Source organism: Lepisma saccharinum, chromosome 24 (assembly GCF_977018435.1).
Source record: "Lepisma saccharinum chromosome 24, izLepSacc3.1, whole genome shotgun sequence".
NCBI lineage: Eukaryota > Metazoa > Arthropoda > Insecta > Zygentoma > Lepismatidae > Lepisma > Lepisma saccharinum.
The window spans coordinates 15,072,495-15,077,422 of record NC_139252.1 but is presented as its reverse complement, the minus strand read 5'-3'; positions in this window follow the sequence as shown (position 1 = coordinate 15,077,422).

Sequence of the window (4,928 nt, the reverse complement as noted above, 5' to 3'; positions counted from 1 at the left end):
AAAAACGATTTTGTTTATCAGGAATTATAACTTCGACTTTTGCATGTAGAGCTAGTGATCACTCTCGCCGACTCAGACGAAAGCTATCATTCTTCAGATCATATTAAAAGAATTGATTTTGGTCATTTGAAACTTGCTGGGTAAAGGCTGGCTGTGCTCTAGACAAACAGAAAATCTATATTCTATCTTTCAGAAAACTTTTGCCATTTGTGATATATGACTTGTATTTTTAATAATTTATACAAAAATACTACGTTTTATTCATTTCGCGAATTTCATAAATATCTATTGTGCATGAAATGAAATTGAGCCTAACTCAACACGCAACCCACCTATATCTTGTTTAAGTTATGATGCCTAGTTTAAAATGTCGTTGTCCTAAGACTTATGAGAGACACTGTACAATCCGCAACATGTTACGTACAATTCCATCATGTAAATTAAACATATTGCTCCTCTATATATTGATGAAGGAATTGGGAGCATAAAGGTAGAAACATCAATTTTCCTAAATCATCGCTCTAAAGCTCGCAGGTTGAACGCTCATTCAGCCCACATTCCACCGGATGCAGAGCCGAGCAACAAGAATTTTCCACTCGGCTCTGCACAGTCAGCAAGGCAACGGCCCTCGCCAGCGGTGAGTGCACCTCCACTGTAAATTTGCATCTGCATCCAGGGATACCCCAGGTGTACAGCTGGTGCAAAGTCCAACAAGTCATGACTCAATTCCAAAGTGTAAAACCACTGGAGACGGTAAATCGGTCTCTCACTTCGCTCCACTATCACCAGCAAATTGATCAACGTGAAGACGACTACGGCCTGTTGAGAAATCGCGTCTTTACGAGGCGGTAACAAGCGAGATTCCCTAGAAGCAGTCAGGACTAGGGAGGAACATTAGCCAAAGCCAGCCGCAGAATCTGCACTCCATAAAATCAAGTCGAAGAATTTGCCTGCCGCCTCTTATCGCCACCTTCGATCTCTCCAGTGGGCACCTGTCACCATACAACCGTCGTCGACGCCAGAAGCCGAGGGCCAGACCCACAGCAAGGGGTGAGTAGCGTTCAACGTCACAGGCTCCCAACAATATCCTTCATCAGCTTCCTTAAGGGTAGAGGTGGTTAGCTAAATCAAACTTAAAGACCTGTCTTATTTATCTGAGCTACGTTCCGGCGTGGGTCAATCCCGTGCCATACCCGACGTCACGCAACAATATAGAATGTGGAACGTACTCAAATTCCTTCATATAAATACAACATATTGCTGGTCTATATATTGAATCTTGGCCATCCCCTTGGCTTAGTGGTTATCACATCTCGCTACGACGTCTGGGGGTCCCGGGTTCGAATCCTGTCTGGACATGGATGTTTGTGAGTGTCCATTCATCAATTTCATCAGAAATTAACCAAAAGTAGCACAAGAAGCGAAGTAAAATAAATCAAATCAATCGATCAATCATGGCCATATTACAATTGATCCATATAAATCCAATTCATTGCTGGTAGAATCTGGAGCATATTTCGATTCACTACTTACGATGAACTACTTACGTTAGTTCATTGGAATAATGCTTAATTGCACTATCACTATAGTCATTATTTTACTAAATACTTTCATCAAGGGAACGTAATTTCATAAATAACGTTTAATTCCCTCCATTATTCACGTTCCTGAAATTAGTCAGGAATTAAAAGTCATTAAAAATGTTGAATTACTCTACTTAGCTAGTTTCTGAAATAAGGTCGTCTAACTTTACCGTTTGCGGTAAAAGTAATGTAAATCACGGCTTAAAGGGGAGATAATCACTATTTAAGCTTGTTAGGCTCTCCTCTGCTTGCGCTAAAAGCCGGGCGGAAGTGCAGTTTGTTGCGGATTTTTATGGGAAGTGTTCTTTTCTGAAACAGTGGAGGATTCTGCCGTGGCTGCAAAAGAGACGAAATTACTTCTTCAAAGGATAATTAATGTCATTCGCCTTCGTCCTTCGGTTTGGAAAGTAGAACAATCGAATGTCGCGCGAGTGGGTTACTCCAAGGAAGAGGCTGTAAATATCATGTGATTAAACCCGAAATGACGAAATGAAGATCCATGATGGTTAGATGAAACATGTAATAGGACAGTAAAAAAAGAATGCCCATTTCCAAGCCTAAAATTAGGTTACTACACATCGTCTTTCTACGACTTTGGCTAATCGCGATCTAGTATCATACCTAGTGTTCGAATTTCTTTGCAAATTTGTTCGTGAATTAGGAAACAGAATTGTATCATCTGCATACTGCAGCTCTGAAATATTTACTGCTTTCATTTTCTAATATACTACTTGCAACTTCCTTATTTGTGTTATAATTTATTTAAGCACGCGGTCCATTAAATTATTAACATGTATGATTATAATATACGATCTTGTATTATTCCTTCAGGAACCCTAAGCTCCTCTGATTTAGTATTACTTGTCTTTACATATCTTTTGCATACCTTGTAAATCTTGGCATGGCTTTTATTAATTCTGGGTTTATTCCATGTTTCTCTAATACTTGCTTGTTTATGGTTGTTATTGATTTTGGTTCATTTATAGGTCGTGTAGATTTCATGGGGTTCATTGATATTTTGTTTGGCATATTTTAGTGTAGCCTAAAGCCCTTATGACCATTTATTACAATAAATCTCAAAGTGTTTGAAAATTGTTTCTTAAGTTATTTTCCTGAGACCTCTACGGTGAACATAAGAAAACTTCCACTGCATTCATTTGACGCTTCTCTTCGAATTAAATATGTTTAGGTTAATGACGGCTTGCCTCTATTAGCAAGTGGTCATAATCTGCACATTCCTAAACTTAGATTTCGTGACCTCGCACTAGCGGACAATTTTCCATTTTTGTACACATTAGTGATTATACATTTTATCGGTTTTGCCTTTCAGCATTCTTTATGGTGTTCCCGGGGGAGCAAGATCAATACGGGATACCCCTAAACTGCATTTGCAGTTAAATCACCAATTTTCAAAACTCAGTACTCTGCATTGTCCTCTTTGTCTTTCACGTTCTGGAAGGGGAAAATAATGTGACATTTCAACTTAGGACACGAACGTTTGATGGTCAAAGAGATGATGGAATGAAATCATGTGAATAGGTCCGTGACGTTTCACTTTTTATCTAGTGACATTTCCACCTGTTTTTGTTTGCAATATTTAAACTAAAATGTGAAAGAAACATGCGCATACGTAGGCTTTCAGAAAATTACGCCTTTTTTCCTTTTGAAAAATGTTACTTGGATCTCACGCGAGGCAAAAGATAAATACGTAAAAACTACCAGAAAATTAACAGAAAAAAATCTACCGTACGATACTACAGAACAAAGAAAAAGAGTTTAATACATCATTGAACAATATTACATATCGCCGTCAGAAATGTCTAAACGCGAGGGTCACAAATTTGTTTTTTGTGATATGAAAGCTTGTGATGACACTCACTTTTATAAGAACAGAGGTTAATCGTTATGTCCCTACATAAAATAGTTGTAACTTGAACCATGGATATCCAACGATTACATGGAATTAAATTCGAGTCTCAGAAAGAAAGTTATATAACTGAAGGTAGATTGTTACTTGTAAATAGTAAAATTCGTTTAAGAAATAAACAAAATAGAAAAGCTGCATGTCTTTCGTAAATTCGTTTCATTCACATTGAGACAAATCATGACATAATATAAGTATAAAATTGGTTCTGATCTGAAACTAGGATTGATCGTGACATAAAGAAAAGCTGGATTTTCAATCTCGTTTCTAATATTAAAAAAATAAGAACCAGAGAACAATGAGAAAGGAATTACAAAATAATACAAATCCTACAAATTATATTTACGTAAACTCGCATCACATGTGTCTTGTGTATGTTAACTGGTTCAATTATTATTGGCATGTGTAGTTAGAATTAAAGGATGCAACGTAACAGTGATCTCATCTACTTTCTACACTTATTCCAGAGACGGTGTAGCATCCTGTGTGCAATCACAGCCCAGAACGGATATTTTGACAAAATTCTGTTTCTCTAGTGGCTGCTTTGGGGAGGGGGATTTTTAAAGTTGCCGGATCTTGCCTAAGCACTAGGTCTAATTGGTTGTGTGACCGAGAGTTCCTTCGTAGGGAAACTCGGCAACAGAGGGTCACTGCCATAAAGGATGTGAGTTCAGCGCAGGAATGGTGAACGGAATATTAAAGTAATTAATACGTTGTTTGATGGGTTTTGCTGATTGATACTTTATAATATTCACCTTAGAACACCTTGGTCATTAATTTAACAACATTTTACCAGATTTCCTTCGAATTCAACAGGCAATTAACTGTGTATTTATTGGCACTACATGCAGCAAATAAAGATGATTAAAATACTTTTACACGCCTCAACCGATAGCGCATAGACTCATATTATTGCAAGATAACACCGAGTGTGAAAAAGGAGTGAGTAAATATTTAATAAAGAAATATACAAGTGATAACTATGGATTGGGAGTTTATAGAATGTCACGTCATGCCAAATATAATGGTAGAAATTTCCTCTTCATGAAACGAAACTGCATGTAGAACAAGAATATTGTCTTATTTTAATATTCTTGCTTAATTTGTTATTAATTAAGGTGTTTCATAAGTAATAGAGTGGTTACAAAAAATTATTGCAAGTAAACTATTTAACTCTTATTAATAAAACCATTCCAGAACGAACTTCGAACTCGAACAGTTTCCTCAACACCTACAAATGTTCAATGTAAGCACCACGGGTGACTTGACACACATCAACACGACAGGAACGAAAACAGTTTGTGCATTCATGTTTCGTTAAGCTGAGAGTTCATATCCATTCCGCTATTAGACACTCAAATCACCCACATCACTCACAGTGTTTTCAGCAATGTTTTGGTCCTCAAGATAACGGGACCTTA